We start from the raw sequence: 25,583 nt of genomic DNA, 5'->3' as shown, positions 1-25,583 counted from the left end.
CAGCAGAACCACTGAGCTAAATGCCTGGCCCCAGGGTTTAATTCTTTACACAGTGCTTGATACACATCCCCTTGCCAAAGCCCTGGCCTCGGCCATTGTCATCTCTCATAGTCATGGCTTCTGTAGGCTCCTCACTGTTTTTCTGGCTTCCTCTATTACACCCCAACTATTGTCATGGCAGCAGGAGTGACCTCTATAAACAGTAATGGCCAATAGTCTGTGTCACTCTTGTTAAAAACCCTTCAGGGCTCCCCTCCCCTTGGGCAACCAGCACCCACTCCTCCAGTGGCCACTCACCATACACCCCTCACCCACTATATCCTCCTGGTCTCTGCAAAGCTCATTTAAAGATCTCTCTTACCACAGGTCTTTTGCACATGCTGCTCTGTTGGCTAAGACCAAGTTCTCTGCCTATGGCTTGTTCCTTCTTATCATTCGTGACTCAGCTCAAAGCCTCCAAGCCTTCTCTGACCTCTCTTGCCCCACCCAACTTCCTTTTTATTTCCTGTAAGGCTTTTCACATTTTCTAAATATTTAGTTGATTTTTGCTTCTTAATTTTCAGTTTATCTGCTAAATGCCATGTTCCTTGAGGGCAAAGGTGGAGTTTCACTCTCTACTATCCATCCAAGGCCTAAGCCAGGGCTTGGCAGAAGGCTGGGCCTCAGTTAAATGCCATGAAATTATCTTCCAGACAGGTGACATTCTGAAACTCTGTGTTACTCTATTGATATGCACGACATTTACATACCAATTAAAAATACATTTTAAAAGGTAAATACGTTTTTAAAGGTTGTTTTCCCCTACACTTCCAGCAGTAACACATGACTGCCCATTATAACCTCACCAGCACTGGATGTTATGCTTCTAAAACAAAAATTTTTTTCTAATCTGTTGGCAAAAATATTTCACTATTGGAATTTGCATTGCTTTGATTACTAGCAAGAGTGAACATTTTTTCATGTTCACAGTCTTTTGGGGGAATCAATAATAAGAAAGTTTATTCGTGATTTTTGATTAGCTTCCTCATTATTAAAGGTATCTCCAGAAAAGAACACACTCTGGCCTCAGCTCTTCTAGAAATACTCAGTTCTTCCTGAAGTCTAACCTTGATTCCTTCCTGCTGCTCCTTCCTTCCCGATCTCCCTCTGCTTGAGCCCTGTGCGCTGGCACTAAGTGACTCCTGGCCCTTTTTGCCTGTGTTGCTCTCTTGCCTGGGCTGTGAAGAATGAAGGAGCAAAGCCAGCATGTGTCCCCTCCCCACACCTCCGGCACTGAGCGGCAGATTAAACGATTGGATTCGGGAAGGAAGGCCGGGCTGGTGAAATGCAATCATCTCTGACTAAAATCTCTTTTTCAGATATATAATGGTCTAATCAATATTAATAGAGAGGCTTATCTGTTTTCCTCATCTCCCATGTCCTTAAGAGTAGATAAAATGCTTGTAAAATAGGATCCTATTCAGCATATACTGATTGCTTCCAAAATGCATTTTCTCGAGATCCATCATCAAGTGAGAGTCATTACCAAGCAGCCAGGCCCAGCGCCCCCGTTGACAAATTTTGGGAAGATTCTTTGATTATTTTGCCCAACATGTGATTTAAGGGCTGCAGCTTCTCTCACTTCCAAATTTGTTCTTGCCTGTCCTGCAAGGGATCTTGGAAACTCGAGGAGTTTTAAACAAATGGAGATTGAGAGCAAGGAGGCCGGGGGGCTCTGGAACTGCCATTGGTCCTGATCCTGGAGGGGAGGCTATGGGGTTGGTGAAGAAGCAGTGAGACTGGGGCTTCTCCAAGGCAGTGAAGAAAGATACAGCGAGCAGAGCTCAGGAGGCAGCGGACACAGGAAGAGGACAGGTTAGCACTAGAAGCATGGGCTGCCCTGGGCATCCCAAGACCTGGGTGTTCTTCTTGCCTGTGTGAGCCTGCACAGGGCACCCAGCCTCTTTGAGCAACTTTGTTTGACCTCAGTGTAGGAAGAGCCTGAGGCCTTCCACACTCAGGTTTTCTTCCTCTTTTACTTCGCAGGTGTTCCTGGAATGCCTCTATTTCCATGGTAGCAAGACCCAGGAAGTGGTTCACACAGTGTGTCTATGACAAAAAATCGTCAGGGTGACAAACATAAATATTAAAACCAGCTTTAAAATTCACAAATGACTAAACGAGCTTCGTTAAATAGGTAACTTGACACAGCTTCACACACACAACATAACGTGTAATTATCTGTGCAACTGCTTAAAGGAATTGTGGAGATCCATGTGTGCCAGCGCGAGAAGTGTCGAAGACATACTGTCGGGTAGAAAGAGCAAGCTGCTGAGCGACTCTGGCACAGGGAGGAGGCCATGCAGAATAGAGTACAGGCAGATGTGTGAACATCTGAGAAAAAGCCTGAAAGGACATAGTAACCTATCACAATGGTTGTTTCTGGGGTGCCTCCTCCAGAAATGGACGAATGATCAAGATGGGCCAAGAGGGACCAAGAGAATTTGAGTAATGTAATGCCTTTGAATCTTTTAAAGGGAAAGTATCCATCCATGTCTTGTGTAAATAAAAATTGTTCATAAAGACATTAGATTTCCACACGGAAAAAAGTTCACCTTGACCTCTGCCTTAGTCCAGTTGCTGCTGCTGTAACAGAATACCACAGGCTGGGTAATTTATAAACAATAGAAGTTTATTTGGCTTGTGGTTCTGGAGGCTGGGTATTATGGCTTATGTCTAGATGTCAAATCCTCATGTGCTCATTCATAGGTGGGGCTTTTCAGACAAAGCTGGATCTAGGGTGTGTGAATATGGATTATGGGCTTGATAACTGGATTAGTCCACTGACTGGGTTAGCATAGTTTTGTGTATAGATGAATGGGTTTACTAAAGACAGAAGATTCATCCTGAATATGAGTAGCACCAACCAATAGGCTTGTAGCCTGAATGGAATAAAGAGGGAAAGGGAGGTTCCTTGTTGCTGGTTCTACTTCCTGCCTGGCCTGCCATAGACTGTTTCTCCTCTGTGCTGTCCCTCTGCCATGCCGTCCTGCCTTGGAGCCAGCCAACTACAGACTGAACCTCTACACACTGTGAACTAAAATAAGCCTTTCCTCCTTTAACTTGTACGTATTGGGTATTTGTCCCAGAAAACAAAAATGTAACTAATACACTGGGTCGTCCAAGAGCATGGTGCCAGTATCCGGTAAGGGCCCTTGAGCTACATTATCCCACTGCGAAAGGCAGAAGGGCAAGTAAGCACATGAGACAAATTCATCATTTTTATCAGAAATCGTCTCCAAAGATAACTAAACCACTGCTGAAATGATGGCATTAATCCTTTGTGAAGGTAGAGTCTTCATGCTCTAATCATCCCTCAGAGGTCCCAATTCTCAACAATGTTGCACTGGGAAGTGTTTGGGGGGAACACATTCAACCACAGCAATCCTATATCGTATCCTGGACAGGAAACAACCCTAAATGGGTCTATGATCCATCCGTGGCAAAGGTCGCATTGTAAAGCTCTTAGAAGAAAACGTATGAAGATCCTTTCAAGACATTGAGGTAGGCAACGATTTCCTAAACTGGAAACAGAAAGCATTCACTATAAAGGAAAAATCCACTATATTAGATTACGTTAAAATTATGTTCCCTTCAAAAGGAAGGTTCCTGCTCCAGCTGGCAGCAGTGAAGGGGGAGCTGGAGTTGGGAAGTCTTCCTTCTGGAACCACCATAGTAAAGACTGGTTCAGGCAGGAATCATCAATGGACCATAATCAGGGCAAACTTTGGTGAGAAACAGAATATTCACACTGTATTAATCCCCATAGTTTGCTTATTAACTGCAAGAGTGAAAATTTTATCTATACAAAGGAACACTGGATGTCACCTTGAGCAGGTGATCAAATGTAACATTACCAGTGAGGGACATTGGCAGCTCCAGATGTGGGACCCTGAGAAGGACACAACATCATTTACATGCAATTCCAGTCAGCAAGGCAATAATTTCTCTAATCATAATAAAATATCAGACAAACAAAATGAGAAGCATTCCATTTAAAAGAGAAAAGGGGGAGGGCTTCTATCCTTCAAAATGTCAATGTCATAAAAGACAAAGAAAGGCTATGGAAATTTCCTGATTAAAAGAGATTAAAGAGCCACGTTACTAGAGCACAATACCTGATCCTAGGCAGGACTTTGTACTGGAAGGGAAGATGCCATCAAGCACATTATTAGATCAAGTGAGTAAATCAGTACACAGTAGATTAGACAAAAGTATTGTATAGATGTTAAATTGACTGAAGCTGATAACTGACTTGTGGTCATGTAAGAGAATAGTCCTAAGACACAGACACTTATTCACTGGCTGACTTGAGAGTGAAGAGGTGTCATGTATGTAACTTACTCTCCAGTGGTTCAGAAGCGCAGTGTGTGTGTGTGTGTGTGTGTGTGTGTGTGTGTGTAAGTGTGTGTGCCAAGAAGATGCAAATGAACAAAAGGTGAATTTGGATAAAGGTTATAATACAACTCTTACACTGCTTCTATTCTCATAACATTTCTATAAATGTGAAAATCTTCTAAAACAACTTTTAAAATAGAGGGTGAAGCAGAAAGTCAGAAAATGGAAGAAGAAGATACAGACATCCAACACAGAACTCATCATCAGAATATGAAAAGAATCCCTAAAACAGATAAAGATAAATTACCCACTAGAAAAAATAGACAAAAAACTTGAAGGAGCACTTCACAAAAGAGAATGTTTAAATAGCTAAATAACACACAGTGATCATCACTAGTCATCAGAGAAATGCAAATTAAAGTCACAAGACAGTATTGCCACCCACCCATCATAATGGCCAAAATTAGAAAGACAGGCAATACCATGTGTTGGCAAGTGCATAGAGCAACCGAAACTTTGGTCATTTTGGCCAGGAATATAAATTAGTACAGTCTCTCTAGATAAGAACTTGGCAGTATATTAATTATCCATTGTTGTGTAACAAATCACCCCAAAACTTAGTGGCTTAAAACAATAAGAATTTATTATCCCATAGTTTCTGTGACTCAGGAATCCAGCCCAGCCAGGCAGGGTACCTCTGGCTCAAGGCTGCTCATGACACTGCTGTCAAGGCTGTGAGCCAAGACTGTGGTCTCACCTGAAGGCTGGACTGGGAACAGGTCAGCATCAAAATTCCCCACCTGGTTGTTGGCAGGAGTCAGCTCCTCTCATGCCATTGGCCAGAGGCCTCCCTCGGGTCCGCTGTGGGGACCTCTTCATGTGGCTTTTCAGGGCTCTCCAGGAGGCCTTCTTCAGAGCCGGTGAGCTGGAGAGTGAGGGACACTACACAGGACAGAGGCTGAAGTCTATTCCTGATGCAATCTCAGAAGTGACATTCCATTACTTCCATCATTTTCTCTTTGTTTGAGGTGAGTCAATAAGTCAACGCCCAAGGGTTAGGGATTACAGGAAGACATGAAAACCAAGGTTCAGACCAAGGGTGACCCTGGGGGACACCATTAGAGCTCCTCTGGCAGCATTCCTGGGACGGAGCAAGGTGGACACTGACCTCACAGTCCCTCTCGAACAGAAGTACCTGCATCCACACACCAAAATATTACACAAGGAGGTTTACAGCAGCACTCATCCTAATGGCCCACCTGGCAATGATCCAAACACCCATCAACAGAAGAATGGTAAGCAAACTATGTATAACCATGCAGAGGAATACTACACATCAATGAGAATGAAGACACTCCACCACATGTGATATAAATAACTTTCAAAAGCAGCATCAAGGGAAATTCTGCCAAATACAAATGAGAACATATTGTACAATTTCATTTATGTAAAGTTCAAAGGAAAGGGCAAAATTAATTTATGGAGTTCGAATTCATAATGGTAGTCATGCCTGGCAGAGGGAAGCAAGAGGTTGGAAGCACGCAGCAGGTCCTGCTGGGACCAGTGGTGTTCTATTTCCAAATCTGCCGGTGGTCTCTAAGGGGCTTGTTAACCTTGGGAGGATTCGTCAAGTTTGCACTTTTATGTGGACTTGTTAAGTTTGGATTCTGGAATCAGTCATGGTCTTCCCTCTCAAAATCCCCTATCAGAGGGTCAGGTGGGGTGAGTGAAGGAGAGCTGGTCCCAGGATCTGCCCTTGGAACAAGTTACCGGAGGAGCCCACTCAGTTCTAGGTTACATTGGAGAAACATGGTTATTCACTGAATAACAACACAAGCTTGCACAGGTAGTGAAAGGGACAGGGAAAGTGTGGACATTACAGATGTCCCTTCAGGATGTTCCCTGCCCCATCTGCCCCTAAGAGTGTAAAATGTGCTGCTTTGGGCTTCTACTAGAAGCTCCTTCTTCAGATCTTTAAAGAGAATACAGATATTCCTTGTTTAGACAGGATCTGTCCCTGCAACTAGGTCATTAGGTGAATTGGTCACTAAATGAGGAACTGTATATAGTATGTACATTACAATATTCAGAACAAAGAAATGGTCAAAGGAAATTCCAACATGATGACTTTGCTTTTATTTGCATAACTCTTACATACAGTACTGTAAGGTATAACTGAACATAAACTATAGTACTGTACTGTGCAGTCAGCAAAAATTACAGTACTGTACTATAGAAGAAGCCACCATAAGGCTGCTCTGCCACTCACTTTCCTGTATCCTAAGTCCAAATGCAGCTTGTAAGTCTGAGCTGCAGGTTGTGAATTCCAATCTGCATGCGTTGGTTGTAAGCCCAAACAGTTGTTAAGGAGGTAGGTCATTAAAAGAGGAATCTCTGTATTTAAGAGTCAAATTCCAACTAGAATACAAACTCTGTGGGTAAGGAACATGTTTGTTGTATTACTACTGTACCCCCACACCTGTACTACTGAACTGCCATACCCAGCATTAATCACAACAGGAAATTACTTGACACATTGACAGAAAATATGAAAGAGTTAAAGACGGAATAAGACACACACACACACCTGCACACTTCAAGTGGACAGAGGTTCACCCATCCATGCAGGAGGCACAGGAAGGGAGTATCTACAATCAGAGCGCCTCCTGCTCTTAAAAAGTTTTTCTCCATTGCTTCCCCAGAAGTCCCCCCATACCTGGCTTGATGATGGCACCCACATAATACCCACCCCCAGTTCTGTGCTGTTCACCACCTGCCCCAGGTGACATGGATTTGGTCTCAAGCCTCCAGGGCTCCAGTCCCCTCCCTGTCACCATCAGCCCCTCAGGCAGTGGGAACTTCCTTAAGGAGGCAGTTCCTAGCTGCCTTCAGTTCTGATCCTCAGACCTGCACAAGCTCACAACAAGGATGTCTTTGCAGAACCTCCAGGCTGCGGGTGTGCATTGCCAGCTCTTCTGTGACTCTTTCCATGACAGCAACCACAGTATCTTTATGTGTATTATCTCCCATCTGAGACCGTATTTCCCAGGGTTTAACACAGGCCTGGCATCTCTCTGGTGCTTTGTTAAGCTGACAAAAGAGAAAGAATCAAAGCTGGGAATCCTAGCCCTTGTCACACTTGACAGCCCCATGACCTCCCTTTCCTAGGACACCGCCGGATCCCTTGCTTCCACCTCTCACTGAAACTTAGCCTCCCTTGCTCCTTCCCTTTTTCTTTTATCCTCTTCCTCCTTCTTTTCTGGGGGCTTGGGGGAATGTTTCTTGGGCATAATTCTGACCTTCATTAGTCCTCGTGATATTGTCACCTGAGAAAACTCTCAGCTTTGCCAATTAAGCATCTTCCCCAATTCTCGTTCCCCAAACTCACAAGCTCCCCTGTCCCTGTGGAGGTGCTACCTAGCTGTGGGCACCTCCGCTTGTGGGGCCTGAGAATCCTCATTCCCACCAAAGACACGTTTTAGAACCACAAAACAGTTAAAAATTTTGGAGAGAAAAGGAGCAGACAAGAGGGATTACCAAGGGCACAAGAAAATTTGGGGGAATGAGGCTCATGTTCAGTATCTGAATTGTGGTGATGGTTCACAAGTATACAAATGCCAAAACTTATCATACTGCACACATTAAATATGGGTGGTTTGCTCTATGTCAATTATACATCAATAAAACTTTTTTTTTTAATGAAGAAATTTGGAGGCTATGCAGCCTGGGATTCCCTGATGTGGTTTCACATCAGAATCACTGGGGAATTTAGATAGAGATTCACCCCCAGATTAATGGAATCCAAGTCTTTGAAGATGGGCCTCAGAAATCTTTGTCTGTTTGCTTGTTTCTGTTTTTGTTTGGGACAGGGTCCCACTATGTAGTTCAGGCTGGCCTTGAACTCACTGTGTAGCCCACCCAGGCTGGCCTGCAGCTCACAACAATCCTCCTGCATCAGCCTCCCAAGTATGGGGCTTACAGGTATGCACTACCATGGCTGGCAGTAACCTATTTTCTTAAAAAACTTCCCAGGTGATTTTGTTGCAACCAGCTTAGTGTTTGGAATACAGCAGTTTGAAAAAATGTGGTTTCTGACCACCAGCAACATTAACTGGGTCTTCACAGAAATTCTGTGAATTCTGTTGAATCAGAAGCTCTAGGTTGGGGCTCAGTGACCCGTGTTTTCCAGGTGCCCCTGATGATGGATAAAATCTTAGAACCTTGGATTCAGACCAAAGCATCATTTAATTAGTGATGAAAAAATTGCAGCAAAGGGGAATGACATGTCTGAGGTCTTCAGGAAGTTCTAACAGACCAAGGTCTTGACCTCAAACCTCCTGTCTCCCTGGGTAGCACCCAGGAAGCTTTGCTTTAATATCTAACCAACCCCAAGGAGTCATGGAGACTTAGGAGCGGCCTTGCTTGGCTCAGTTGCCATGAGAGACCCACTGACAGGGTAGAAATGGTGACAGTACAGGCAGTCCTTGCTCCCTCTCAGTGAGGGTCACGGAGCATCTCTTTGCTCAGCTATGCTGAATGCTGAGACCCAGGAGCAAGAAGACAGTGTTCCTGTCCCCTAGGGCTCAGTCCAGGGAGGAGTACAGATGCCTAGCCACATTGTCATACTGGGTGACAGAATAAGTAAGATCTGTTTAACCTAGTCTGGGCTCAATTTCCTAGAAGATGAAGTACCACCCCAGGCTTTGCCTCCCCGTAGGAGCCCCCGCTTTTACCTCTGTGGTTTCACTCCTTTGGTCCCTTCCCTTGTCCCACTTGCTTTGGCCCAAATGTTCCCAAACCCAAAACTCTTTCTTTTTCTCTCCTCAGGAGAAAGGATACAGGCTGCTTTTTATAAGAAAATTCAGGGAATAAACAAAGAAATACCAGAATCTCAGCTACCACAGGGGACATTTCTAATTCTGCCATGGCCAGCAACTCACCTCTTCATTTCAATCCATTTCCCCATCCCTCCCTGAAATTAGCACCAAGCAGACCTGCTGTAGGCAAATAGTAGATAACTGATGGCCCAGCACCTTCCACAGCCAGGCCCAGAAGCCATGCCCTTGGACCCCATCCCCAAGAGCAGCCCAAATTCTTCTCTGATAGAGGTGTTTCCAGAAAGCTTTAAGAGGAGAACAAATCCCCTCTCACCCACTATATCCTTTAATCCTCACAATGATCTTTAAAGAGGTAGAGATATTCTTCAAGGAGTGAGGTAGCATGCCCAAGGAGAGGAAATAAATATACAGTGAGCCAGGTCCACTGGGCACTATGGGAGGCAGAATAATGCCCCTCCTGAGGTGTCCATGTCCCAATCCCCAAAACGTGAGACAATGTTACCTTACATGGCAAAGGCAACTTTGCAGATGTGATTAAATTAAGGATCTTGAGCTGGGGAAATTATCCTAGATTATCCAGGTGGTCCCAATGTAATCACAAGGGTTCTCATAAGTAAGAGAGGCAGGAGAGTGAGCATCGAGTGATGCAGAGTGAGAAAAACTCATTGGCCCTCATGCCTCTGATGAGAGACGAAGGGGCTGCAAAGCCGAAGAGGGGCAGCATAGAAGCTGAAAAGTAGGGAGATGAAGTCTCTCCCAGAGCTTCTGGAATAAGTGCATCATTTTAGCCCACCAAGACCCTTTTTGGATTTCTGCTGCAGTTTGGATCTGAGATGTCCCCACAAAGGTCCATGTATTAAAGGCTTGGTTACCAGTCCACGGCTCTATTGGGAGGTGATAGAAACTTTAAGAGGTAGAGCCTAATGGGAGGAAGTTAGGTCATTGGGGTCATGCCCATCAAGGGGCTTTTGGCACTCCAATCCCTTTTCTTCCTCTCTTTGCTTCCCTCATCACCATGAGGAGAGCAGCTTGCTTCACTACATACTTCCACCAAGATATAATGTCTCACCACAGGCCCAAAGGCAATGGGACCAAGTGGCCATGGACTAAAACCTCATATACCATGAGCCAAAATAAACCTTTCCCCTTTTTTTAACTTGATTATCTCAGATATTTTGTTTCAGTAATAAAAAGCAGACTAACACCATTTCTGGACTCCAGAAATGCAAGGTAATAAATGTGCAATGTTTTAAACCAGTGATTTCTTGGTAATTTGTTGCAGAAGCCAAAGACACAAATCTAAGTCCCTAGCAGGGCAAAAAAGTTCACCTACAGTGTGTGATTTCCTGGCTCTGTGATCCTGTCAGCCCTTACTCCCCATTTCACAGATGAGGGTACTGAGGCTCAGGGAGCTGACTTTCCCAGTAGGTACCTAGCTAGTCTTAGGTCTAGCTTCCTTAGGAAGGGATTCAGGAGCATGCAACTTCCTAAGGGAGCACTCTGGGAAAATGCCATCAGGGAGGGAGATTCTCCCACCACAAGAAAGGCTGTGAGGAAGGCTGAGGTTTTCCAGGACCAGTCAACCATTGGCCTCATGCCTGGGTCATTCTGGAGCATCAGTCAGCAAAGAAAGTTAGCTCTGCTCCCAGAATGAGCTCATCCTTTATACCCAGAGTGGGCATATGATTGGCTGACAGCTACCATAGCAAATGGTGAGATGTGACCTTCTGGCTAAGAGTAGGTCTCTGTGGAAGGGGCAGCTGGGGATGAGCACCCCAACCTAGTAAAGAGGATGTGGGCAGGTCCTAATGGCACCTCTTCAAAGATATGACCACGTCCTTCTCTCCAATAAGAGGAGTAAGAGGGAGACCATGACCAAGACTATTTGTAGGATTATCAGAAAGTAATGTGCACAGTGTCATGGAGAAGGGACAGCAGTGACTTAAGCTAAGGACATGAGATGCCAGGGACACACAAAGAGTTCTCTTGGTGCACAGCCTTCCCATCCAAGCAGCATTCCAGCAAGTGTCTGGAACCCCAATCTCACCCCACTCTCCTCATTAGTAGGAGTTGCTTTCTGGGAAGGACGCAGCATCAGCATCTTTTTGACAGCAGCATGGCATCCTCCTCTCTCCCTCTTCTGCCAGTTCCCAGGCTTCCAAGACCAGAGACCAGAGCCTCACACGTTCCTCCAGTTCTCCAAGGAAATTGGATGTTAATGGTGTTCACAGTTTCCTTTTTTCTTTCTCCTTCCCCTCCCATTTCCTTTTGAGCTCGTTCCCGAAGCTATTAATATCCAACTTGAACTAAACGGCAACTGTATTTCAACTTTCCCATTTTATTTGCCATGAGCTGGGTTGTTTATCCGCAGGCTGTGATAGGACAGGGGTTCTTGTTCCATTCCAGCACAGTGCTCTGATGGGTGATGATACGGAACAGAAGGGCCATTACCAGGGCTAGGAGGAAACTGAGTGTTTCATTTTCTGCATGTTTTATGTGGCGGCAGCTCTTGTTCCCATCACAGACCTCCGCACACATTTTACCTGCTGGCCTAATGGAGCAGAAATGTGTTCTGCAGCGCGGAGGTGCTGGACTGTGGGGAGCATTGGGAGGGTCTCAGGCCATCAGCCACTTGTTGCCGCAGGCTGTCAGAAGCCCAGGATTCTCATTAAGACAACATAAAGATGGACAGTGGCAGGCATCACAGTCGAGGTAGACATCACAGTCGAGGTAGACATCAAGAAAGAGGCCGGAAACTTGCTCAAGGATGGTGGAAGCCACACCTGCCAGGTGGAGAGGAACTCTGTCTCTGATGTCCTATCAGACCAGAAGGCCCTGAGGGGAAGAGTAGGTGTGGAACCCAGTGCCCAGATGACCTTGACCTGTCTGTGGACTCCAGTCCAGGTCAGTGGCAAAGTTCAGATCGCCTGATCCACGGGGCCCCACCACACCTAGCCTCCTGCCCCCAATTCCAGAGTGAGACTGAGATGTGGCTTTCCTGGGCATCCCTCCCTTTCACACCAGCACAAGTAGCCAGGGGATCCAGTTTTCTGCAAGATCCTTGGTCCCAGGGCCCTAACTCCTCTTCCTCCATGCCAGAGGGCTGGGCGGGGGGGTTCAGACTGACTTTAAAGTCCCCAGAGCCAAATGTCACATAGATTGTGTCCCAGTCTAGCCACTTCATCCTGCCAAAATCCAGATAGTAATCCTGGGGAGTAACCCTGGGGTAGTCAACCCCCAAGACAGACTGAACTCACTCCTGACAAGCAGTTAGTTGGTGGCTGGTTTGTACAGACAAAACGACCTTGGAAGACAAAACACTCCAGATAAGTAGCTCCTGGGCCTTTCTGGCAGCAGTGGAGAACAGCCTGCCAGGGTCAGCCAAATGTCTGGAGGCTGACCCATGGCGGGGAAAGCACTCCCACTGTGCTTTGATCTGGGCAAGGGGCTTTCGGAGAGCCATCATCTCATGAAATCTGCTCATTCAGCTATGAGGCAACAGTCCTTCTTTTACACGTGAAAGAACAGACCCCACGTATGAAGGCCCTTTGCATCCTCTCAAGCCCCGGGAGTCCATTGTGACAGAGGGTGAGCCTCCTTTCGCTGAAGAGGAAAGTGCACCTCAGAGAGGTTAGGCAACTTGCCCCAGGTCCCCCTGGTCAGTGCAGGACTTGTCCTCCAAGCCTGAATGAGCCCAAGGCCTGAACTGCTTCTACCAGGGCTCCCACAGAGGGCACCAGAGTTAAGAGGCAAGGGACTCCTATGTCCAGGACAGGTTCTAACCACCAAGCATTCATTATCCAGGGGCCTGAGGTCTCTACAGTTACAGATGGCAGCCTTTGCAGACAACCAGGGTGACAAGGACACTTTGGTCTAGGAGGAGAAAAGCTGGTTCCCAGGCCCTGCCCAGGACACTGCTCTCATGAGTCTGCACTTGGGACACACCCATCCCATCAGCGGGCACCAGAGGGTGCCTGTCCTGCAGTCTCTGCTAGTTTTAAACCCATGTGCTGCTAATCCACAGAGCTCCATGAGGCCCCCCAGTTCTACGTCCAGGTCTGGTGCTCATCATACCTCGCTGTGTGCACCCCATTTCACACACTCCCCAAAATGCACACATATGGACACACACACACTCAGCCTTCCCCAGCCAGCCACCCCTAAACTAGGTCAGGCCCTCCAGCCAGAGTGAGGACAAATAGAACAGCTAGAGGGGTGCAGTGGCTCTACAGACAAAGTTCCAGAAGAGGACTTGGAGGAGACACCAGAGAGGATACTGTCTGCCTGAGAAGAGGGGCAGCCTGGAGGGCCAGCAGGTGCTCTCTGCAGGGAGCCCGGGTGTGACTTAGAAGCAGGTGGGATGTGGCAGCCCTGCACAGCTCAGCTGCTGCTCAGGGAGGTAGGGGTTTGGAGGGCCGCCTCTTAAGGTGGGCTTTGAGAAAGGGATGCAGACCTACTCTGAGTCCCTTTTCTCCATCTGTAAAGGGGGCATTGAGAGTTGCTACATCACAGTACAATAGTGAGATGGAGCATGGAGTTTGGGAGGTCTCAGGTGGCATGAATCACCTGTAGTGTCCTGTCCACCTCCCTCCCACCCTACCCATCACAGCTGACAGGCTGAGCATGGAATCAGTACTGGGCACCGTTCTGTACTTCATCTCATTGATAATCTTCACACCTACCCTAGGAAGGGTAGAAGAGGTATTGTCATTGTCAGACACATTTCCAAGAGGGGATTTAAGGCCCAGAGCTTTCTGAAGATGGAACACAATTCCGTTTAGCAGCCAGGAAGCTCTGGCCTGTGCCCTTTCCACCTGCTGACTCTTGCCTTCTCAAACCTCTCCAGGCAGCGGAGCAGGCACTGGAGTTCACAGTGTGGGAAAGGAGCCTTGAGAACCTCTTGTCCAGGAACATCTCTTGGCTGGCCTCCAAGACCTGGGAGGCAAATTTAGAGACAGTGGCTGTTAAACACCAAATGGATGCTTGGGACAAAGGCTCTGTCCATTATGTCTTTAGCGGAGGAGCCATTAGGGCTGGCTGGTTACAAGGCTGACTCTGATTGCAGAGAGGGGGTAAGAGGTGTCCGGAGAGATGTGGCCTGAAGAGCTCGGAACCATTCAGGGGCAGATGAGGACAGTGTGCAGGGCCAGGTGACAAGGGGAAGGGCTGAGTGGGGCATGGTCAGGGGCTCAGGAGACAACACTGGGTGACAGTTGGGCAATGCATGCAAGGCAGAAGCTTTCACACTTTTTTTTTTGCAACAGAATTCTATTTTTCATACATTTTACCCAGAAATTAAATTCAGACCAAAGAGGAAGGAGCAGGTCTGGCTAAAATGGATATGGGGAAGGGAGAAATTAAGTCTTGATCACTCTAGCCTTCATTATCCCCTCCCATTAAGACACCTCCAGGGCATCTCTGCAGGCCTAATGGCCTCTGGAACGTACTTTGCAAACCACCCATCTGATGTGACAGCAGTGGCCCAGCATCAGGCTCCTACCTCTGCTTGCTATGTGACCTTCACCTCTCTGGTCACAGGCCCTCTCTGAGCTTAGGTGGTCTTACCTGCAAATCTTCTAAGATCTCTCTTATCTGTGACCTTCTAGATAGTTTAAGGTTGCCCAGGAGCAGTCTTGACTGCTGAGTGAGGAGTGACTCTGAGGCCATGAGGCCAATAATGGCCATAGATGCTGCCCTGTTCAGCCAGACCTGTGGCCACTGCTCCCTATTCCCAGAACCCTAACCTTCAACATAAGCACAGGCTTCTGTGGCCACCAGAACTGTGTGCAAAATCCAGATGAGAGATGACAGAAGAAGATACAGAGTTCTGGGGGTCCAGCCAAAGGGTCTCCCCACATCCATCCAGTCTCTCATTCTGTCTTTTGCAAGCTGTGGGATTTGGTGGATTGATATCATGAGGTCTGGAGACCGCAGCCTGGGCTTGAGCCCAGTGCTGATACCGTCCTCCTGAGCTGAGCCTTTGCAGGCCATTAGAAAGCACTATTGCATTTTCTATGCTTAGAAATCCCCTTGGGTCCAGGAGAGCAGATTATGTTCTCCTCCTATGCAACTGAAAAAAGAGAGGTTCAGTGGGGCAAAGTGAATCAAGGTCATGTAGCTAAACCCTAGCAGAGCCATAAGTAGGACCAGGCCGTTCCCAGGTGGAACTCCTGCAGGCCTCAATACCTGGGCAGGCGCTGAGGGAGATGTCCCTTCTTTCTGGAGTGGGGTAAGGTAGACAGGCCCCGGGGTGGCAAGAGAGGCTGGCTCCATAGAAGCATCAAGGTGGGCATGAGGACCCAAGGGGAAACCTATCAATCTCTTACGCTCGCTCTCAGGCACACAACCCAGGTGGCCACTCAAGAGAGAGGGGATTAGCACCTAGTAAGCAGGAAGACAAAAGCCTCCACTACAGGTGGCCCTACAGGCCTCAGCACCCGTTCAGGGCAAGGGCTGCAGCATAGCACTCTGCTCCCTGACAGAAGGCATCAGGCTGAGCCCTGCACAGAGGGAAGAGTCAGGGGCTGCGCCACACTGCAAGGCTGCAGACCTCAGGAAGGACTCTGAAGGGGAAAGGGATTGGGAGGACACTGAGCTGTCATAGAAAGGGATGGGGCATGCAGCAGGGAGTCAGTGTGGGCAGAAAGACCAGAGAGCAGGAGGTGACAAGGTCATCTGAGCTCTAGTCTTTTTCCCCAATCTTGCCTTTGCCAGGACAGCCCTGGAGGCCCCCTTTCCAAGCTGGAGAGGCAGCTCAGTGTCCCATCTATGTCCGCTTCATGCTTGGGCCTCATGCTCAACAGATTCAATTATTCATCCAGCAGAGTTCTTAGCCTTTGGAATTAATCTCTCTCTCCTCTGGGCAACTCCCAACACCCACCCAGGTTGGGGGGGGGGGGACAAAGCGCTGGCGGGTTCCGTGCAGTGTTGATTAGAGTATTGATCCTGGCTGCAGCCCTCACAGTCACCCGCTTGAGCATCCATCAATGCCAGGTGGGGAGGCCAGAACCTGGGCTCATAGCTGGGCCCAAGGGCTGATCCAGTCGGGAACACAACCCAGCTGTTCCCTAGGGCAGAAGTAGGACAGGGCCAAGGGCAGCCCCTGGCAGCCAGCGGTGCCAGCTAGGGTCAGGGTTATTTGGACTTCTAATTCCGAGTGCCTGGCTCCTCTTCTTGCCTCCTGTTTGTTCTCCCTGCTCTCACCTCTTTGTTGTATGGCCAGCTAATTCACTGAGGCATCGGCCTAGCCCTTCTGGCTGGGAGCAGTCCCCGTCAGGTACTGAGAACCTCCACTGTGCTGGGACTGCTCACGGAGACCCACTGAGCTTTGTGGCAACATTCTGACTTTCTACATACAGAAACTGAGACCAGAGAGGTCCAGAAAGGACAGGCCACTGGTCAGAGCTGTGACCAGATCAAAATGTCCCTTTTCCACCCACCACACTGCTCCCTACGAACAGCTGTGACGTTAATTGAGCTGCTATGTGCCAGGGACACATTCTCTCACTGACAACACAAATTCATCTTGTGATGTAGAGGTTCATAATCCTCATTTTACAGATGATGACACTTAAGTAACTTGTCTGCAGGTTGTGTGGCTAGGAAGCAGCAGGGCTGGGTTAAAGCCCATTATCTATGGGACTGCAGAACCTGCTCTTTCTGTCTGTACAGTAACTCCCTGTTCAAAAGCATCTCTCCCTTAGGGGAGAACTGGTATTACTATTCCCATTTTACATTGAGAAAACTGAGGCATGGTATGGGTAAATGGCTGACAGTTGCAGAGCTGGGACTCTAGTACACATCTGCTGACTCTCAATGTTCTTGTGCCAAACCTGCCCTCGGTGGTCTCTCTCAGGACCGGACCACCATCTCCCCTCTGCTTATTGCTCTACATCTCATCTGCCACTGAGGGAACTCCTAAAATCCATCTTCTACCTCTTGCAGGAAGTCCTCTTAGACTTGACACCACAGAGGGGCATCTTCCCTGGGCCTGTCTGCTCCTCTCTGGAGCCCAAGCCAAGGCAGGCAAAGGGGCGACTCTCCCCATGGGTTCAGTTTGTCTCCAGAAGAGGATGAGATGTGCCCAGGGTCATTTCAGAGTCCTTCACTCAGGACTGTCTCCCTGTGAGGGTCAACCCACCTCTTTCTTCTGCCAAGCCCCTCCTCCACTCCTGCTGTACCTGCTTCAGCCCCTTCCTCCTCCAGGAAGCTCCAAGCCCACTTAACTCCCACCACTCCTGTGGTCACCCACCACTCTACTTAGGGGATTTGTCAGTTCACTTCTACTCCCAGAGCCTGAGTTTCCCTACCTGTCAGACCCACTCACCTCATTAGAATCACTCTGAAACTATATAACTATTCAAATGCCCAGGCCCCAGTCCTGGCACCTGTCCACATATACCCCATGTGCTTACAACTCCTCCTCCTCCCTGCACCTTCAGCCCTTGTCAAGGAGGGTGGCAGGCAGGAAAGCAGGCAACTGTGGTCCCAACCCCAGCTCTTGGTTAGCACTGGTGGTGGTGCTGGGCCCAGGAAGCAGCTCTGATTGCAAATTGATCTGTTGTGCACCAAGCTGGTTACTGAGTGAAGAGAAGCAACTTGTCGATACTGCATTACCCACCAGGGTCCAGAGCTCTCCCTTGGGCTACCAGGAGGGAGAGAGATTGAGAGAAAGAGAGAGGAGCTTTGGTGCTACCCAAGGCATCTCTGCAGGGTCCTAAGGAAGGAGGCCCAAGGTGCAGTCCCAGCCTCTGCTTCCTTGCCCTGGGCACCCATGTACCTTCTCCCTTTGTAGAACCAACTTGGAGTTCAACATGGAACAGAAGAGCTAGAGCGGCAGATAATGTAAAAATGTATCTCCTTTTACAGCTGCAGTTTGACATGGATCTGGAAGCACAGGATGGCCTGTTCACCTCCCTGGGCTGGCTCTGGGGCATGCTTTGTTGTCTTTAGGGCTCCCAGGGTGGGGACCAAAAAGGATGCTGGGATCCTAAAGCCTGGAGTTACAAGCCTGGCCTTCTCTTCAAAAGCTCAGGCAAGGTGTGGTTCCTCTGTGGTTAGAACATTTAGAGTCAAGTCTCACCAAGCCTGCACTGAGTCCAGTGTTCCAGGGTCTTCCCTTTCTAGCCTGGCTGCCTGGGCCATACACTAGCAGGAGGGCACACTGTGCCAGCTGGCACTGAGGTAAGCAGTCCCTCCTCTGAGCCAAGTCTCCCTTTCCCTTGGGCACTCTCACTGACCCACACTCTGGCTTTAGGCCAGGCCAGCTTCCCAGACACTCGGGCTCATTCCTGGCCACATGACCATCTCTTCAAGTCCCTGCAGGTGAGCCAGACAGGTACCAAGTGACACACTCACACATCACATCAAAGATAGCCAGGCAATGGGACTTTAAGGCTCAGTGGCTCATAATCAGGGTGGGGACCCCACAGGGTCCTTCTCCTGATCCTCCCCACATCCTTTCAATTGCCATCACCAGCTTTAGAACCAGGCTGGATCTGAACCCCAGATCTTCCTTACTGCATTGCCTCGGAAAGCTGCTTCATTGTTCTAAAGTGCAGTTCCTCATCTGGAAACTGGAGACAATAGTGCCATAAGCACTAAACCCCAAGCACAGGGCTCTGCACACAGCACATGCCCGCTTGCTGATGGCTCTTGCTGCTGTCCGTAGGGCAGGCACCTTTAACCCCTGCTTTCCATGAATTCTTCCCAAATATCCTGGGTCCTGCAGGTCCAGGCCAAGTTGTCACTCCTGTACATGAAGGAGGACTCCCCTGTTCTGAATGCTTGTCTGAGAACTTTCCCCTTCCCTGGATGACCACCACAGTGTCCGGCTGCTTTTAGGGGAAACACTGCCTACACTCAAAGGCCACATCGTCCTATCAGACCATTTTCTAGTGAGCCCAGCATCCAAGCAAGAGCTGCCACAGACTGTACAGTAAAGGCCGATCCATACCCCAATATGGAGGTGGCTTCCTGTTTATTTTACAGTAGGAGATTGAACCCAGGATCTTCACACTGAGCTACATCCCCAGCCCTTTTTGTATGTTTTTATTTTGACATAGAATCTCACTAAGTCACTAAATTGCCCAGGCTGGACTTGAACTTGCAATCCTACTGTTTTAGTCTCCTAGAGTGCTGGGATTACAGGCATCCACCACCCTGCCCCTCCAAGGTGGGTATTTTTAAGTAAAAGAAATGGTCACTGCTTTGTGTTTGCCATGCACTGAGCACAGTGTTCAATGATGGGGTGGAGCTCTGACATGAGCCATTCCAACTTTGAGTGCCCCTGGCCTGGAGGGACTGAGCCAAGCAGGGCCTGAGTCCTTTAGGCTGCTGAATGACTCCTTGATGTGGCCCAGGTGCCATGCCACCCACCAGGGAAGAACTTCCGGAGAAGGGGATGCTTGAGCTGCACCTGGAAGGATGAGGAAAGCTCCAAGCTTCAGGAGGGATAGGTATTCCAAACAGAGGTACAGAGGCTACTGTGGCTGCATCACAGGGAGCTGCTCTTGGTTCTGTCACTGAATTCAACAAAAGGCCATTGAGCTCCTACTATGTGCCAGGCAGGTCCTGTGCTGGGGGCAGTGGCATGGGCACCGGAGAAAAAGATAGAATTATCCATGATCCTTCTGCCCCAGGGAGGGTGAGATGGACACCCAGTAACTGACACCAAACAGAGATGCCAACAGCATGAAGAGGGAATCAAGGAGGGGAGCAGAGTTCTGACAGGGGTGAGGTAGGAGAGTAAGGACTCAGGAAAGCTTTGGGACAGGGTGTGGAAGAAGGCAGAATTGGGAGGGGTCCCAGGAGCTGTGGATCATTCCAGGGAATGTAAAGTCATAGGATGCAGGATCTATGTACCTAAATTCAAACAGCTGTGTGGTTTTGTGTGAATAATGTCAGTCTCTGGGGGAATCAGGGCTCACACAAACCAGGATAAAAGCCAGAAAGGGTTTAATAAAGGAATATTCTGCACATGTATTAGATGGACTCCAGTGGAAGCTGAGCTGTCTGAAGAAGGAGGCCACCATAGGAGGAGCATGAACTTCCAGTCAAGGCACATGTCCACCCTAAGTAGCCCCAAGGAAGGAAAACAATACCTTGAAACAATACTCCTCCATCCCTTGGTTCCTCTTTTGTAGATTCCCCATCAGCAGAACCCAGGGGAACCCAGAGGTGCGGGTCCAGTACATTCAGGCCTTACAGGCCAGTCCCCATCCCACACCACGCCCAGGCAGACACCAAGGAGGGTCCATGGTGAGCATCTGGGCACTCACAGAAGCTACTGGCACCTGTTACGCCCCTGACTCAGAGCTTCTTCCTCTGAAAGTAGGCCATCATATTCAGTCCAGGAGTCTCACAGGATTCTTTAAAGAATCAAGTGACAGACCAATGGCAAAAGCTTTGCACAAAAATAATCTGCCCCTTCTCACAGGCCTAACGGGTACCCTTCAGAATGGATGCTTTTAGAATTCATAACAAAGATAATTTTACAGCTGAGGAAACTCAAGTTCAGAGAGGCTAAGTCACTTCTCTGTAGTAATTAACTTCTTACTTTGCAAATGACAGAAACTCTGGTCACATTGGCTTTTGCAAGAAAAAGAAGTAATTGACTGGCATAAGTGAATGTTTTCAATGTTTCAAGCACATTTTGTCAGGCACTGGCTCTGCTGTCCTGTGCGGGCTTTATTCTCAGGCAGTTTCCCCATGGGGTGACAAAGCAGCTTCCGATGTACCACTACTAGCTTAGCTAGGCCAAGGGGAAGAGAGCCCCTTCCCACAATTTCCAACAAATATCCTACAGCTGGCCATCCCTGTGACCAGGTAATGAAATCTTGCATTGACCTGGCCAGGGTCAAGTGTCCCTCCCCACCTTGGGGTCAGGAGGTAGAGCCACCACGGCTGAGAAAAGGCTAGGATGAAAGGGCCGAGGGCCTACCAGAGAGCTGACTACCCTATGGGTGGCCAAGGCAGAGAAGGGAGGACTGCTGTGCGTGATGCCGCAACAAGTCACAGCCACTGCAGCCCACCAGGGTTCGACCTGGCCAGCCAACTGCCAAGCTCTGTGTGCTTTGGGTCTTGTTTGTACTTTACTAGGTTTTAAAGCACTGTATCCTGTGCCAGCCAGGCCTGATGGAAAGACAGGAGCACAGAGGCATGGGGGCAGGGTGAGGAGTGGCTGCAAAAGATACAGGATTTTGCACCATTAGCCAGGATCCTTAAGACTGGGGACAGGCAGTGCACAGGTCAGCATGATCCTGCCATCTCAGGCTGGTGGCCACAGGACCAGGAGCTTGGGTCTGGCCCACTGGGTTACCTGCTGAATCCTCCTGCAGGCCCTGCAGTCAGACTCCAGGGCTCTGGGCTACGGACTGAGGCCAAGATGAGCCCATGCCAACCTGTGTGGTCCCTCATGCCCCCTTCCTCCCTTATCTGCTCACCCCCTTCAGGAGCCTGATGTTCATGAAACTGCAACATCACTTTTGATTTCTCATCTTTCTTTCTTTCTTGGAACAGGCTCCCCACCTCATAATGGTATGGTGTTGTGCTGTGAGCATGTGAGCATGTATGTGCATGGGTGTGTGCATGGGCCTGTAGTGGCACGTCGCTGAGGGGTCCCCTCCTCTCTGGGGTTGTGGCAGCCCCATCAAGAAACCAGGACTCATGGTTCCCTGGCCTCCCTCAGACCCCAGCCTCCTCTTTCTCATTTACCAACCTCTGAGGCTCAGGCCAGAGAGGACAGGAAATGGAACTGAGTGTGAAAGCACTTCAGGTTCAGAGAGGGAAGAGAGTAGAAAAGGAGGGAGCAAGGACAGGGGATGGGCTGAGGGAGGAGGGGCAGGCGTGGACAGAGGGAGAGATGGAGGATGAGGGCACATCAGTGACTGAAGGAGGGAGACAAGACAGTGTCCTCTGAGACGGGCAGGAGAGATGAAGCAGGCATCGCCACCCTCAGCAAGGCAACCGGTGGAGGGGGAGGATGCAGGGAAACATTGGGTCTGGAGAGCCAGCAGGAACAGGACATAGGCTAAGGGCGATGAGCATGTCTTAGCCTGGACTGAGGGGACAGATGTCCCCTGGCCTCTCCGATATTGCCCTCCTCTCCCCAGAGGGCTGAGCTCTGGCACAGACATGTAAGTGGACGTGACAGGGGCCTGGCCTCAGGCTTACTGCCCTGCACCAGCTGCTGTGCCACATGCCCTGCTGGCCTCCACGGCACCTTCCTCTAAAGCAGTCAGCATATGGGGCTCATCTCTCAGCCCATTCCACAAGCCAGAGCCAGGGCAGAGCCTGGACATCAGTGTTAGAGCCAGGCCCAGGGCATGTAACCTGAAATCCTTACAGCCCTGCCATGCCCAGGAGCCCCTCGCCATCATGAGAAAATGACCATTGTGAAAGAACCTTCTACAGAGTTTCCCTTCCAGCCTGATGACCCCAGAGAGGAGGTTCCTGAGTCACACAAAAGTTTGAGGTTCCTGGAGATGCCTGCCTCAGAGCATCTGCTTCCCAGGTACCCAGTGGTCCCCATGAGATGCTCACTATACCAGAGATGCTTCAGCTTGTCACTGCTTGGTTCCCTCAGCCTGAGAATCTGATGGAACACAGAGGCCTGCAGGAAATGGGACCCACAGGGATTCCTTCCCCCGGTGCTTCCCTCTGTCCCCTGCCTGAGCTCCCAACATCTGAGCCGACTATAGCTCTGCCTCTGTGAACCCTGAGGGTGGCTGGCCTTCCACAGTCAGTGCTTTGGGGAATGTGGACTAGGAACACTGATTATTAAATACCAAGGAAGTCCCCAGTCCAGAAGCTGGGAATAGAGGGGTAAGCCCCAGAGGAAGGGACTTATATTCAGCCTGCTCTAATCTGTGCCTCCCTGTCAGGACAAGCCTCCCTCCTCCATCTCTGCATTTCTAGAACCTGGTGCTCCATAAATTTTGCATCAGGTTAAGTGGTGGGTGGCACAGAACAGGTACTGCTATGCCCACTTACATGTTGTGCTAGTGTGCACTAACCAGCACATGCATGCACGTTCTAGCTCACACACCTGCCCCCATGGGTGCCAGTGCACATGGACCCCAACATCCCACCTGTACGTATATACTCTCATCTCACAGGGCCCACCCCACACCCTCTCTAGCACCCATGTGCACACCAGCATGTGGTCACACTCAGAGACCCAACACACTCTCAGCTGAAGGCTTCTCTGGTGAGTTTCCTCACATCTTTCAGAGTGAAGCCACATCTGGACCGGCCCAGTCACACACTCACATTCCCACATACACTCCACTGACACACCACAGACATTCCCAGCCCCATGGCTGTGATTCATGCCATTCAACACTGGGGGATGAACCGGGGAATGCTTATTCTGCCTTTGCTTTATATTTATTTGTGTGCCCTTTAAAAAGCTGTTTTACTGCTTACAAAGCATTCTCATGCAGATTATCTTGTTTACTCCTCACAATAGTCCCAAGAAGTGGCATTATAAATATAACCATTTTTCCTGGCTTTTGCTTATTTATTTATTGGGGTTTTTTTGTGTTTTTTTTGCTATTGCTTTGTGGTGCTGGAGATAGCACCCAGGACCTCATGCATGATAAGCAAGTGCTCTACCACTGAGCTACTTGTCTAGCCCCTGCTTATAACCATTTACTGAGGGAGGGAAAGCTCAGTGCCTCAGAAGGCACAAACTCTCTGAGGTCACATGGGACACATCCCTGTCTGTCTGATTTCAGATATTCTGCTTATCCTCATGGTTGGTTACTGGCCTATACCACACCTGTATGCAAACTAGGACCAGGTGTCCCTTTCAAGGCAGACAGAGCCCAGTGCCAGGTGCCCGACTTGACAAACCAGTGCCTAGGCTCAAGATCAGACCTCTCTGGACGCCTGCACCTGTACAACCTACTGGGCTTCCTTGCTTTTCTACCATCTCCAGAGGGGTCCCTGTCCTCAGCATCTTCCTTGCTTGTCCCTCTGTACTGGACATAGCAGGCCCTTTCCCAAACCACCTCTGAGGCAGCCCTTCACTTAGTTTTGATGAGAACTCTAGCCCTGACCCTGGCCCTGGATTGCTAAGGAAGCCCCTGCTGCTGAGCATCCTAGAGGATGCTCCCACAGACAGCTCTGAGCCAGGCACAGGGTCTGGGGGGCCCCCTGGGGGTCCAGCTCCCCTGCCAACCTGGCTCCTTGCTCCTTGCTGCACATAGGTAGATGTCCTATCAGTGCACAGGCTGCCTGACCACTTGCAGAGCCCCCTCAGCTTCGACTCCCTCCCTCTTTCTGGGAGCTCTACATGCTGTTTGGTAAATAAATCGAGGGCAGCGGGAATAATATACCTGTCAAACAGCAGCCAGCTTCCAATTTCCGCTGTCAGGCCTGCCTGGCCATACCACACCAAGCCTCCTGACAGGCTGCCGCAAGCAATCCACTCCCCAAGGTTTCTGCAGGTGGAAAAGGGGGGTAGCCACCAACAGGGGACTCCCTACCAGTCAGCATGCTACAGGGCAAATCTGAAGAGAAACTTCCCAGTGGATGGCCAACTAAGACAGCTCTCAGGGGTTCCTAGACAAGCAGGGCAGGTCCTGGACTGCTTGGGTTAGGGTTAGGGTTGAACGTAGGTGAGCCAGAAGGATAGGTAGGTAACCCTCTGACCCTTTCTGTGAAAAAGGTGGTTCAAAGGTCACACACCTCCCCCTGAGAATAGCTGCTCACCACATATATAGTGCCTGATAAACTGGCAAGCAATGGCATTTAGAGGTAAAAGCCTGGGACCTGGAGTTAGATCTGGAGTTTATAAAGCTTTCTGGAGCCAGCATCACCAGCCGGCATAACAGCTCTGTGGTTGGGAGGTCCTCCTCTGCTATAACTTGACACTGTAGCTCGGATCATCCACCCTGTGCTGATCTTAGAAGCCACCAGAAAAGAGCAGCAGTGAACCTTCCTTTTCCAGGGCCTCCAGCTGCTCCGGCTTTGGTCTAATACATCATTCAGCTTTCTCATCAGCATCTGTGTGCCTGACTCCTCCCTTTGGAGTGGGGTGTGGTTTGGCCAAAGGCTAAAAGATTCCTCCACTCACTTTCCTTCCCTCCTTCTTGTTCCCCACCAGAATGGACTGGGACAACTTGCCTCAGTGTCCTCCCAGGTCATTTAATGGTCACTCTCTGCTGGGGTCCTCTGAGAGGAAGCACAGCTCAGCTAACAGTTGTGGTGCCCCCTCCTCCACTCCTGCTGCTCCAGATGCTGAAGAAGGGGTAGGGAAACCACTCCTAACATGGTAGAGATTAGAGAAGGATCTGGGCCCATCATTAACCTCCCCAACTGCCTCCAACCCCAATTAACTGTAATGAACCCAGCTAGCCTTCC

At 49.2% G+C, this 25,583-nt stretch overlaps 1 long non-coding RNA gene across 2 annotated transcripts in view; it reads right to left on the bottom strand.

The window, feature by feature from the left end:
• Positions 1-25,583, bottom strand: part of LOC101714320 (uncharacterized) — a 96,035-nt gene that overhangs the window by 17,512 nt on the left and 52,940 nt on the right. For both annotated transcript variants that reach the window (XR_205747.4, XR_015451692.1), the window contains one exon: positions 1-25,583. This exon is cut by the window's left edge and continues 17,512 nt beyond it; it is cut by the window's right edge. This is a non-coding gene — a long non-coding RNA (uncharacterized LOC101714320).

Source organism: Heterocephalus glaber, unplaced genomic scaffold (genome assembly GCF_053883595.1).
Source record: "Heterocephalus glaber isolate CG9 unplaced genomic scaffold, H.glaber_assembly_v1.0 deba00001429, whole genome shotgun sequence".
Lineage (NCBI taxonomy): Eukaryota > Metazoa > Chordata > Mammalia > Rodentia > Bathyergidae > Heterocephalus > Heterocephalus glaber.
This window is presented reverse-complemented; position numbering and strand designations above follow the sequence as displayed.